At 46.8% G+C, this 14951-nt stretch overlaps 1 protein-coding gene across 30 annotated transcripts in view; it reads right to left on the reverse strand.

Moving 5' to 3' along the window:
• SEC31A (SEC31 homolog A, COPII component) overlaps nucleotides 1-14645 on the reverse strand; it is a 439339-nt gene extending 424694 nt beyond the window's left edge. For 18 of the 30 annotated variants that reach the window (XM_078676180.1, XM_078676183.1, XM_078676179.1 and 15 more), the window contains exon 1: nucleotides 14529-14645. The gene's annotated coding sequence lies outside the window, so the exon portion shown is untranslated. Of the gene's footprint in view, nucleotides 1-12468; nucleotides 12529-14528 lie in introns of those variants that run through there. The other 12 variants (XM_078676186.1, XM_078676177.1, XM_078676168.1 and 9 more) reach the window with 6 other exon arrangements.
• Between the last annotated feature and the right edge of the window lie 306 nt (nucleotides 14646-14951).

The following is a 14951-nucleotide window of genomic DNA, read 5'->3' on the forward strand; positions in this document are numbered from 1 at the left end:
ATATGCATCTGGTTGGAGATGTGTAATTGAAGGTGCTCTGTCGTCAGAAGAAACGGGTAGGTTACGTGGTGGTACTATGGCGAGTGTCATGCCAAATCCACTGGAGTTCCTATATTTAAGTGCGCATATTCTTCTGTCTATTCCATCTGCACAGCACAGAATAATGTTGTTATCAGCATGTGACTGAACAGCGGTACCTAAGTATGCGTGAAAGGCCTTCACATGACACAGGCCAAACAAATTATGTTACACACTGTTCAACACTGCTTTACCTTGAGCGCATGGCAACTCTGAATACTCTTCTACAGAATTAAAATATTTCCAACATTGCTCTGTATGTGAATATATTAGAAAAGAGTTTTTGATACCCTTAAAACATGCAAGTTAGTAGGTTTGCACCGATTCAAAAGGGAACTCTGACCCTGGAACTATTGCTTACCACTACCTTCAGCCCCAGTATGTAGATCTGCGGAAACGTGTCAACATAAGGGGATTGCAAGTATTCAAACACTACTATGGTATGAGCCCTGGCATAATCAAGAAGGCTATATCAGAACTCTTTTATATAATGAGATTGCGGCCATAATTTGTCGCTGCAGTACATGGCACCAAGTGGATTTTGTAACAGGACAAGTAGATTTATGAAGCAACCTGCCCCATGGGCAAGAAGATATTTTATTAAATTCCACACCCCTGTATGTTCTTGTTTAGTTCTATTTTTAGCCAACATGTGTTTTGTCGCCCATGGCAGGTGGCCGAGACTTCCTCAGGGCTAAAAGACACAAGTATATGTATTTGCTAGACAAACGTTTCCAAGCCAAATGTAAAATACAAAAAATAAAAAGATACATGAACACTAATGTATGAAGCGAATAGAAATTAATTCAAAGATGTCAATACAAATGGCAACACTAAGCCGGCTATCAGATAATTATGACATAGATAAAAAACAATCGAACATCAGATTAACCAAATAACAAAAATTAATTTAACAATAATTGGGATGCAAATTCTTTCTGTGGAATATAATTTTCTTTGCATATCCACTGCTGTATGACATAATCAATATGCAGGGGTTGCCACACACAAAAAGTCACCTGAATGAACACGAAGATTGATATAGACACGTCATCTATACTTCAAATTGTTAGAAAAAAACTATCATGTTCTAGTAGCAACTACATATGCGTGTATCTTTTAGCCCTGAGGAAGTCGCGGCCACTTGCCATGTACGACAAAACACGTGTTGGCTAAAAAGAGGCTAAATAAAGAACTCAACAATAACATATGAGAACAAACCTAACAAATACAAAGAAGGACAAGAATTGTTGATATCTGTTATTTATGCAATATATGTTGACATTAGCCTGTGCTGGGGAAACCAATTTTTTTCACACGTTTTTCTGTCCACCTACACAATGATTATGACTGCAATATCACTGTGCAGCGTTATAATGCTTAGGAATGTATACTATGATTGTATTGCATGTTATTAAACCATCTTTGTTAAAAAAAAAAAAAACTTCAAGCAGTAAAAAGTTTGTCCAAAAATAAAACATTTATTTTTTGTTTCGAAGGACACGTGGAAAAAGACCTCACCGCTCTTGAGTTATGTTGGTTTTAAGAGCAACTCGGTGAAAGGCGGTGCTTTAGGAGCATAGCGGGTACTGGGAAAGTGCACTTTAATATGAAAGGGAAAGTAGAAAGCCTTCTTAGTATTGGCACAAACCTTTCAGTAGGAAGTTAGCAGCACTGCTCAGCAGCAAATAGGTACTCTGGGGTAGTAAGTACCTGCACTGCTATATTTCCATTTCAAGCACAGGTTACAACTCTGGTCAAAGCAACCAATTCCAAAGACTTTAGATCCCAAATTAAAATTCATGCATTGATTCAACATAGGAAGTTGCCTGACGACTTATCCACTGCAGCTGAATCTTTCTCTGCAGTGGTACACAGCAGAGATCAGGAAGCCTGGGTGTGCTGTGAAAGCTTATATTGAATTGTATGCTCTCCACTGAGCTCGCCACTCAATGGATAACAAGGCTTCTGACTTGTACTGCTTCCAAGAAAGCTTCAACAGGGTTTCGCCTCTAAAAGTAATTTTAAGAGTAAAACTTTCCTTTTATAAATTTGAGTCGATGTTCACCTTTGTTGTTTCCATTACTATCCCCAGTGGTTTCAGCTGCATAGCTTAAAGGGTGCTTAAAAGTATAATTTGCGTGTAGGAAACTGGCTCTATATATACTACACCAAAATGAGGTATAGTGTGTATAGAGTCCGAGTTACCCCTGCGGTAGGCAGAGATTAAAGTTAGATAGAACCTTATGCTCTATTTGTGGTTGAGTGGTCGAGCAGTAAGGCAGTATCAGAGGACAGTGTTAAGCATTTGATGTACACACTCAGTCAGCAAATGAATTCTCACACTCAAGAACTTAACTCTAGGCCAATTGTTTTTGTATAAAAAAATATACTGTTGATTATTTTTAGAACCAAGCAAGCCTGGCACAGGTAAGCATAAAATACTTTTCAGTAATAAGTTGCTGAATATAGAACAGTTTGAAAATGCAATAGAACTTGTACTTTGTTTGATTTAAAGGGGATGCAGCAGGTTGCAACACTTAGCAAATACAGTACATTGGGATGAATAGGCTTTTTCAGTAAATTACAGGTTCGTTACTTTTTACGTTACTTTTCTAACTCAGGGCTGGATACCTAGATTCAGCACTGGGACATTTCCTGTATACAGGTAAGTAAATACGTTTTGGTTTTTTGTGCTATTTTTAAAGAATATTTTTAGATTCCAAAACTCTACACTTGGAAACTTTTTGGAAGAAAATTGTCAATGTTATCCTATGGAGGAAAAACAGGTTACCAGTTCACAAGTAAGTAAATCGACTGTGTGAGTTAAGGTTCTGGGGTAAGACTCAGGGGTCCCCCAGGGTCAGTGATGCACTCTTGTTACACCCTAGGGAGTACTAGGGCGGCCGGGTACATAGTGTTGAGGCACAATGTTATCCAATGGATGATAGGGGGCCTCCGGTTGGTGGCTGCTGGCAAGCAGGCCACTGGGTTGTGGGAGCAAAGCTCCTAGGGTTAAGGTCAAGACAAATGGGGAACCAAAGTAGGACAAAAGGTGCACCCTCAGCGCCACTGGGGCGGCCGGGTACAGAGAGCTGTTTCGACGTCGGGCGCCCTGTTTTTTTTCTATGGAGAACCTCCGGTTTGCAAAAGCACTGCAGGCAGGGAGACGAAGGACTTCTGGGTGCGACCACCACTTGGAGAGGTACGTTGGGAAGTTAAGGGTTGGTTAGGCACCATTGATTTGGGCACACAAGGCCGTGGGGCTTCGGGTTCAGGGGTGACTTTTGGGGTTGGATCTTCTTACCAGTTCCTGGTCTCGGTTAGGGGGGGGGCTTCTGGATTTAGGATGCAGGCGTCGGCTGGAGGCTTGAGGCAGGTCAGGGGTCGCCGGATCCAGGGTCAGGATCACAGGGGTGACCTCCTCGTGGTATGGATTCGCGGTTTCCAGCTGTAGCCAGAGGTTGCAGTTGAACAAATCCGCTGTTCACGGGAGAAGCAGTCTTTGAAAGTGAAGGGAGGCAGGTCCTCCGGGGTTTCTGAGGTTGCTAACTGCAGGACACACCGGTATTTCACAGGAGCAGGCTCGAGGAAAGACAGGCTGGTAGGGCTGGGACCAAGTCAGTGGGCGTCTTCCTCGTTAGCTGGCTGCACGGCTGTTCAGTCCTTCTTCTTCTCTTCTTGTTGTCAGGCTGGATCTGAGGATGCAAGGTTCAGGTTGCCCCCTAAAGACTAGATTTAGGGGCGTTACATGTAGGTAAAGGGCCTGGACCAATGGGTCCCTTCCCTGGGGTGGGTACACCCCCTATTGTGCCACCCTCCAGTGGGAGGGGATCAGAAGCCTGTCCCTGGTTGGTTGGGTCCCCGCATCCTTAAGATGGCGGGGACTCAAAGTTGTGCTTCACCTCGCCTCCCCACCTGAGGGGTGGCGTTGGCAGAGGTGGGCACACCTCTTTCCCTCACTTGTTTTTCCTGCCGGCTCTCCTGCCCAAAGTGGGGGGTAGAACCAGTGGGAACCAGTTGCTGAAAGCAGCAAATGGTCTGGGGAGGCTCACCAAGGCAGCATGCATGCTTTTGAAGCTTGTCGAGTTTCAGGGGGCATCTCTAAAATGCCCTCTGTTGTGCATTTTACATTAAATCCCGCACTAGCATCAGTGTGGGTTTAATGTGCTGAGAAGTTTGATACCAAACTTCCCAGTTTTCAGTGGAGCCATTATGGTGTTGTGGAGCTCGTAATGACAAACTCCCAGCACCATATACTCTTAACTGCAGCCCTGGACTTACAATGCCCAAGAATGGACTTGGGCACTGTAAGGGTACAGGGCTCATGCACCTGTACCCTCACCACTGACATAGTGCACCCTGCTAGAGGGGTGATTGATCTATGCCAGGGCAGTGGTTTTGTGGGCATGGCACACAGATGTGTGCCATGTCGACTCTTCACTTTGTTCTGCACCAAGACATGCAGAATGGAAAGGCAGTGTGCGAGTGCCAGGGCACAGGACCTCCAAGGGTGGCACAATAAGTGCTGCAGCCCTTACAAGCTTTCTCTGGTCACAGTGCCCTGGGTACCGGTGGTACCATTTACCAGGGGCTGACATGTGGCCAGAGATGCCAATTGGGTTTAGGCTTCCATGCAATTATAAGCCATGGGTACCTGATTAGCAGGAGCCCAGGGCACACTCTGTAAAAGAACATCGGCAATTCAGCAAAAAGTGGGGGCATACCATGCAAGAAAGAGGAAACTTTCTCACATTGCGCCATTCCAGCTCTTTAGAATGCGGTTCAAATGAAACATTCCACACTCACTGGTATAGTTTCTTTTTATGTGTATGCTGAATTATTGGGATATAATTGAAGACAGAAAACATGAAGGATACTTTAAATGTGTGCAAAAGGCTGCAAATGTACACCAACAATGCACTTCTCCGCCTTTACCCAAAGTAAAATGTTTGTGATTTTCCACATTTTCGCTATAACTGCAATAAAGTTCCAAAGTATAGAAGATGCACATAAGGATCTCAGGAAAGAAGACAAAAATTATAAAAATAGAAATCCTTTGTGCTTATTTTTTATTTGCATATCACATAATGCAAATAAATCCATGGGCACCGTTCCAGAATCACTTCAGGTATTTAAAATATTACTCAAACACCGAGATACATTTCCTGCAGGTAAATCAACCAGGACAGGCAGGGAAGTGCACATGCTGATGGGTCATCGTTGGTGCAGTGCATCTGAGGCCAAATAATTGCCCAGCATGATAGCAAATGATCAAAAATCCCCAAAACTAAGTTACTCAGAATCATGAAAAAAGTATACAGGAAAAACCTCTCAACATTCCATAACTGTAACACCAACGATGTACATGTGCTTTGTCCCTTCGAACACCAGCATACCACCAGCTCCATGCCCCTCTTGGGTGAGAACTTCCCAGTTTCATATCCAGAAGTTGCCCCAGAGCAGTTAGACAGGATACCTGAATTGTTATGGAGCGGTGCAAAAGATATGTCGTTTGGATCAATGAATTGAATGAATGAATAGGTTACCTGATCAAGACAAACATTACACTTAAACTAGTCTCACCTTAAGACAGTCATTTAAGCCGATGCCAGGTTAGTTTTGCTCTTTAACACAAAATAAGTTCTGTACTTCCAGACAGGAAAAATCTATTACTCCATCTCCCGCTATGAAAAGGCACTCTACCTAGGATATTCCATCCTACTAAAATTGATTTCATGCTGCCGGATATTCATTCTGCCTAACCCTTTAGGCACACAGGCGATGTAAGGTAATTATCTTAATTTGCCTACCCAGATTCACTAAACATTTAAACATGTGAGGAGTCTGGGAATATCAAGAAAGCATTTTAGCAGATTGGGGAAATCCAGGCAACAAGAAAACACTTGAATCAGATAGTAAGTAAGTAATGTGTTTATTGTACAGTTAATTAAAACCTTTACAAAAGTTGACCGTCTCTTATAAAACAGTGAAACATCAATTTAAAAGGCTGATAGCCACAGTTAAGAACACACTTAAAATTGCAGAAGAGATCCCCTCCCCCGGCCTTGGTGACCCGTAGTCTAGTTTCTTCATTTTTTTGTTTGCGGAAATTTAGCAGCAGTTCGTAAGGTAGAATTAACCCCCTGGTCAGAGTCTTGGCAACAGAATGAGAGCGGGCGATTGGGTACAAGTTTAAAGTGCGTAGTGCAGCATCAACTTTTGTTGCTCAGTGCAAGAATGGCCAAGGTTAGCCTGTTGATGCTTTTCCTTGAGGCTTGGATGTGCAAGAATACTTAGTGCTTGATGTACAAAGTGCTGTTAAGGCTTTTACATGATGGGTTAGCGGGCCGGTTCCATCCCGGTTCCAGGGCTACTTCTCCAATGATCTGGTGGTATCCTTTTAGTCTGAGATCAGCAGAAGTTAAAAATGTTACCAGGCAGCAGCTTAGTTGAATATCTTCACCAGAGAAACTTGCGAGCACGGCTTGTCTGTACGACCGTATTTGTTTCTTGTTAAAGATTGGTCTAAGTAGTGACCGGCGATCCTGCATCAATTCCCGGCATATGGTTATGATGTGGACTATGTCCTTCTCTCCTTCTCCACAGAGACGGCAGATTGCCGGCTTCGGAGGGCATAACCATGGCGCCAGGTAATATGCGGATGGCAATAAGCCTAACCAAAATTTCAGAAACTTCTCTTTGGTGGTTTTGGAGAAGTTAGATAGGAGGTATGCTTGCGGAGTCGCTTTGCTTTAGGACTGTACAGTGAGCCAGCCGTGTGCACGTTCTGTCAAGACCGCTTTGTCTTGTATAATAGATTCATTTTTGACAGTGTTGTTTATGATTTTTTAGGTCTCGCCTCTCAATGCGCAAGCGCATTGACCTAAAATGCGCGTGCACATCATCAAATTGCCATCTGTTCCCCAGCAGCACTCCTCCCACTCCTTTGAAGTGAAGCTTAGCTTCACTTCAAAGGCCCCTGCTGCTTCACACTCGCCGCTCTCCCCACTCCGCCCCGTGTCGCATTTCTCCTCCCCACAGCAATGCCCTCCGTCTTGTTTTTCTCTGTGCCCTCACCTCTCCAGCCCCTCCCTGCTCGCCTTGCTCCTTGCTTCCAGCCCAGGCCAAACTCATGCCTTCAAAACGTGACAGCATTGTACAGCCCGGCCGCCTTTTGGTCTCCTGGTTAACCTTCTCACTCCCTCTTTCTCCCACTCTACCTCCCTCTCTGTGTCTGCCTCCCACTCTCCGCTGCCGTTGTTTCACATTCTGAATCTCTCCCTTTCATCTTCGTTTCGCCCCTCGTTTATTTACATTTAAACATCATCTGTTGTGTGTTTGAACTTGCTGGTGTGGCCCCTTTATCTCCCTTTTTCGGCTCTTGCCGATCCTCTGCGGCATATCTTTTAGCATCCACCACCACCACATCCACCACCACCACATCCACCATCACCTCCACATCCACAATGACATCCACCACCACATCCACCACATGCACCACCACCGCATCCACCACCACATCCACCACCACCACATCCACCACCACCACATCCACCACCACCACATCCACCACCACCACATCCACCACCACCACAACCACATCCACCACCGCATCCACCACCACATCCACCACTACATCCACCATCACCTCCACATCCACAATGACATTCACCGCCACATCCACCACAGGCACCACCACCGCATCCACCACCACATCCATCACCACATTCACCACACCCACCACCACCACATCCACCACCACATCCACCACCACATCCACCACCACCACATCCACCATCACATCCACCTCCACCGCATCCACCACATCCACCATGACATCCACCGCCACATCCACCACCACATCACCACCACATCCACCACCGCTTCCACCACCGCTTCCACCACCGCTTCCACCACCGCTTCCACCACCACATCCACCACCACATCCACCATCACCACCACCACAACCACATCCACCGCCACATCCACATCCACCACACCTACCACCACCACATCCACCGCATCCACCACCGCCACATCCACCACCACATCTACCGCCACATCCACCGCCACATCCACCACACCCACCACCACTACTTCCACCACACCCACCACCACTACATCCACCACCACCGCATCCACCACCACCACCGAATCCACCACATCCACCATTACCACATCCACCGCATCCACCACCACATCCACCTCCACATCCACCATCACCTCCACATCCACCATGACATCCACAGCCACATCCACCACCACATCCACCACCACCACCACATCCACCACTGCATCCACCACATCCACCACTGCATCCACCGCATCCACCACCACATCCACCATCACCTCCACATCCACCATGACATCCACCGCCACATCATCCACCACATCCACCACATCCACCACCACCACATGCACCACCACCACATCCACCACCACTTCCACCACCCCATCCACCACATCCACCACCACCCCATCCACCGCATCCACCACCACATCCACCACATCCACCACACCCACCACCACCACATCCACCACCCCCACATCCACCACCCCCACATCCACCACCCCCACATCCACATCCACCACCCCCACATCCACCGCATCCACCACCACCACATCCACCACCAAATCCACCACATCCACCATGACATCTACCGCCACATCCTCCACCACATCCACCCCCACCACATCCACCACATCCACCACCACCGCATCCACCACATCCACTGCCACATCCACCACCACCGCATCCACAACCACCACCGCATCCACCATCACCACATCCACCACCACATCCAACACATCCACCACCACTTCCACCACCACCGCATCCACCACCACCGCATCCACCACCACCGCATCCACCACATCCACCTCCACATCCACCATGACATCCACCGCCACATCCACCACCACATCACCACCACATCCACCACCGCTTCCACCACCGCTTCCACCACCACATCCACCACCACATCCACCACCACATCCACCATCACCACCACCACAACCACATCCACCGCCACATCCACATCCACCACACCTACCACCACCACATCCACCGCATCCACCACCACCACATCCACCACATTCACCACACCACCACCACATCCACCACCACATCCAACACATCCACCACCACATCCAACACATCCACCACCACTTCCACCACCACCGCATCCACCACCATCACCGCATCCACCATGACATCCACCGCCACATCCTCCACCACATCCACCACCCCCACCACCACCACATCCACCGCATCCACCGCATCCACCACCACCACATCCACCACCACATCCACCACCACTTCCACCACCACTTCCACCACCACCGCATCCACCACCACCACCGCATCCACCACATCCACCATCACCTCCACATCCACCACCACCACCACCACATGCACCACCACCGCATCCACCACCGCATCCACCACCACATCCACCACCCCATCCACCACCCCATCCACCACCCCATCCGCATCCACCACATCCACCACCACATCCACCACCACTTCCACCACCACCGCATCCACCACCACCACCGCATCCACCACATCCACCATCACCTCCACATCCACCATGACATCCACCACCACATCCTCCACCACATCCACCACCACCGCATCCACCACCACCGCATCCACCACATGCACCACCACCGCATCCACCACTGCATCCACCACCACATCCACCACCACATCCACCACCCCATCCGCATCCACCATCGCCACATCCACCACCACCACATCCACCGCATCCACCACCACATCCACCATCACCACCACATCCACCACCACATCCACCACACCCACCACCACCACATCCACCACCACATCCACCATCACATCCACCACCACATCCACCGCATCCACCACCACCGCATCCACCACCACCACATCCACATCCACCACCACATCCAACACCACATCCACCATCACCACCACATCCACCACCACATCCACCATCACCTCCGCATCCACCATGACATCCACCATGACATCCACCGCCACATCCACCACCACATCCACCAACACCACATCCACCGCATCCACCAACACCACATCCACCAACACCACATCCACCACCACATCCACCACATCGACCACCACCACCGCATCCACCACATCCACCATCACCTCCACATCCACCATGACATCCACCGCCACATCCACCACCACATCCACCACCACCACCACATCCACCACATGCACCACCGCCGCATCCACCGCCACATCCACCGCCACTACATCCACCACCCCATCCACCACCTCCACCATCACCACCGCATCCACCACCACCACCGCATCCACCACCACATCCACCGCATCCACCACCACATCCACCACCACCACATCCACCACCACATATACCACCACATCCACCATCACCTCCACATCCACCATGACATCCACCGCCACATCCACCGCCACATCCACCGCCACATCCACCACACCCACCACAATATCCACCACCGCATCCACCCCCACCACATCCAACACTACTTCCACCACCACCACATCCACCACCACATCCACCATCACCTCCACCACATCCACCATCACCTCCACATCCACCATGACATCCACCGCCACATCCACCACCACCGCATCCACCACCACATCCACCACATCCAACACATCCACCACCACATCCACCACTGCTTCCACCACATCCACCGCATCCACCACCACCGCATCCACCACCACATCCACCATGACATCTACCGCCACATCCTCCACCACATCCACGACCACCACATCCACCACCTCATCCACCACCACATCCACCACCTCATCCACCACCGCATCCACCACATCCACCACATCCACCACATCCACCACCACATCCACCACCACCACATCCACATCCACCACCACCACATCCACCACCACCACCACATCCACCACCACATCCACCACCATCACCACCACATCCACCATCACCACCACCATATCCCCCAGATCCACCACCACCACATCTATATGTGTGTGTGTGTGTGTGTGTGTGTGTGTGTGGGTGCAAATGCAATGTTCTTGGATTTTCGTCACAATAAAATACACTGAACAAAATCTTCACAAAAGTTATTTACAAACGTTTAAGCTATTGCCATTATAAATTACAATAAATTTTATTTAAGTATTAATTTACAAAATTAAAAGCCATTGTTATTTGTAATATCAATACATCTAAGTCACGTAAATACAACACACATTGCATTACAAATGCTATTGGTGTCACATTTGCGAAAGTTAAAACTATTGACATTGTAACTGACAAAGCTATTACTTTTGCTATTTTCAAAACCAACACATAAATAAAAAAAGTGTCATTTACAATACCAATTGCTCAAACTTTCCTAATGCGAGACCTATTGCATTTCCAATGCTTGTTTTTAAACTTGCCATGGACCATCAGATAGAGCTAAACAAAATTGCTCAACTTAGAAGGCCTTGGCATTTTATTACCGTTTCTGAACAAAATGTTTGATTGATTTCCCCATAACAAGTGGCATCAATTCTGCAGTATGAATTATAGAAGTAACAGAGATTCTGGGACGTCCTGCATTCAAATGTTAAAAGCTAGTGGTAGTTCACAATGCACAGTCACATTTATTAAAGAAAAGAAATTCTCAGGTAAAACCATTGAGGACTTAAAATGTTTTTGCACACTGAAGATCATCTTCCGTGAAAAGAAAACCATCAATTGCAACAGTACCCAACCAATTTTGATTAAGAGAATTCGGGATGGCTGGATTTACCCTCATAAATTGTGTTTATGGGGGTCAAATTAGGGAGGGAACACCTACATGGCTGATTGGGTTTCAGGAAAAGGGATTGTACCAGTGGGAAATTATCTACCCAGGAAGGTAAAATACAAATAAATTAATAAGTATTTTAAGTGAAAATGCACTTTGGCACCAAGTTTATAAAATCAAAATTATTCTTGTTTTTATTTTATAAGAAAATACTGACATATTTAAGTATTCTTAGATCAACAACGTATCTAATAATGTAAGGGTACTCCTTGAATCATTACACAATTCCACAAAGAAAATCTAAACTGTAATCTACTGGAGAAAATTTCCAATGTATCTTTTTCTTTTTTTGCAGTTTAGTGAACTGGTTCTTTATACTCTACATCTTGGTTGAAGTTGTGTCCTCCTTTTAATCTCAGTTCCACCAATTTCTCTTTTCCTCAAGAAATGTATGAACATTTCCTTGAATAGCTAAAATAAGTCCTATCCACCTCACGTTAGGCATACCACTACTTAAGTTAAATTAAAGGAAGTTATAAAGAAAAGCTAAGGGCAGTGTCAATAGAGGCAACGGCACCAAAACTCAAAAAATATGAAATTCACAATTTAAGGCATTACCTATACAAATGTAGATGTAATCATTCTTGTAAATTGGTTCCTCTACATTTAATGCAAATTCTGTAATAGATGAACAAATTGGAAAATTACCAGAATAAAAGTGCTGTCATGAACATAAGGTTACTCAAACAAAATCCAGAATATGCAGCCAGTGACACACCTGGCAGCTGGAGACGAAAGTCCAGACTAACAATAAAACTTACATCTGCAAAACTATGTGACGTGGACAGTTAAAATGAGGTTGTGGACTCCTGTTCTGCAACAGATAATAATGTATCTATCTATGGATGCCTATACCTGGAGAGACATATTACTACATGTAAGTAAAAAAATAAATAAATAAAATGTACCCGGGGCAGAGAAACTAGTCAAAGGACGGCCTTGACAAGAAAACAAAGCAAACAAGCACTGGCAATGCCACCAGGTGTGGTACGCATTCGGAGTTGTGAGAAAAACATTATAAAGACTGCTGCAGGGCAAAAATAAAACAATTGTCTACTGCATACAATATATCAATGCAATAAATAATGTAACGTGACGATTCAGGATACATTTGGGATGTAAAACATTGCATAAAACACTACAGTGGAAGTACTTCACAGGCGGCGCAGGGCACACCAAAAAACTGATTGCATGAGGTGACAGAGGCAAGCTCACTCCTGTGAGCAGAGCCAAAGCCCACACTGCCCCATCAAGAAGTCTTGTAAAGCACAGATGACTGACTGTGTGCCTCTGCTTACTGTGAACATAGCTTCACTGCATGCACATTCTGCTAGACACCTACACAGACACATTGTGAGTGCTAAACCTGTACTGCAAGGTAGGCTTAGAGACGGTTGCTCAGACAGCAGTGAAAAAGTAAACCTAGGACAGCAAATAAAACAAACTAAGTTAATAGGATCTGTCCTTTGGTGGTAATGGAAAAAGAGAGCAGCAGAGCCCTTCCAGCCCTATGGTTTACTCTTTGGCTTATTTACTTTCGTGAGTTTGTGATAGTTTACTCCAAGTCTGAACTGTCGGATCTATGACTCGGCCGGCACACATTTCTGCAAAGAATATGACAAGGCTTGAACTTTACACCGTGAGCACTGCACACCGCAGAGAAGCTCTGTTGAACAGGACAGAGAAGGGGACGATTACAACACTCAGTGAATGGGGGTTGGTAGTGAAGCCAGCGAGCAACAGCCCTCAAGAATACAGTGTCTGAAACGTTATACTGGCTCCGATGGCAATAAGTAAATTTCATTACAAGACTGCTGACTTTCTAGAGAAGGATGCGACAGCTGTGCGCACGAAAGAGTTGTCTTACAGTGGTAAATCCGCTTTCATTTGTGGATCATACACTTGGTTCGCCAGCATTAATGTAGGTTTTAATGTGGCAGTTACGCTTGACGTTCCTGGGATTGAGAACTGAATCAGGGATGAAGTATAACACTTTGGGGGCCAGGAACCAGTGCAAAAAGAACTACATTCACTGATCATTGGATACACAAAGGGAGGATCAGGTTAAGGTAGCACGCCCAGGGGCACCTAGGTCTTCCTTTCTCCCTCGTAGTGCGACTGGGTAGTAGCTGCCCAATTAAAAGGCAAGTTATATGGCTGAAAAGATTGCTTTCAAGGAACCTCTACGCCACACAACTTCCACCTCATCACCAGGTCGGTGTAAGTGTGAAACAGCATGACGAGCAGCAGAGCACCTGGCTCGTAAATATGGAACGAAAACTCCGGCCAGCAAAGATCACTGCCAGGGAGTTCAAGCAGAAAATAAACAGAGAAAGTGCAGACTTGTTTGACAGCACCAGGAGGAAAATGCAACCACTGAAGTAGCATGGCAAGGAAGGGTGTGGACAACCTTCTGCACATACACACAGAGAGGTAGCTGTGTGTACGGGTGCAGTAAGAGGGAGGGTTAAGAGGTGGCAAGTACGCAGCAGCCGGTTTTCATTTCCTGGATCCACTTTATTGCTGATGGTGCAAAGCAACACTTTTCCGTTTGACTTAAAAATTGCCTGGCCTGCAGATTCAGGGAGCTGCCGGTGATGGGGTGGTCTTGCCCTTACCTGTTCTTGGTGTCTGCAGTTGATGGCGGCTGCGCTGCTCTCCTGCTCCTCCCGGTGCAGCTCCAGTGGCGCTTCCACGTCCAGCTGCTCAACGTGGCATCCAAGGCCCAGCCCCCGCCGCACAGTCGCTGCGGACCAGAGACAGCGACGAAGGACTAACGTTAACAAACATCACGGCCATAATGTAATGGTTGTTAACTGTGTGGTATGTATGTTATGCTTATAACATACATACCACACGGTATGTCAGCGGTCTTGTCTGTTACATAGCGGCCAGGTTGTACCCACTGTATTACCGACAAGACCGGAATTTTGATGGTAAGGTAAACTAAAATAACAATGAGAAACACAACGACAATAGTTTCCCAATGTAAAACAAAAACTAGTTTCCCAATGGAAATAATATTCTAAGGCACAACATAA

Source organism: Lissotriton helveticus, chromosome 2_1 (assembly GCF_964261635.1).
Source record: "Lissotriton helveticus chromosome 2_1, aLisHel1.1, whole genome shotgun sequence".
NCBI classification, from domain to species: domain Eukaryota; kingdom Metazoa; phylum Chordata; class Amphibia; order Caudata; family Salamandridae; genus Lissotriton; species Lissotriton helveticus.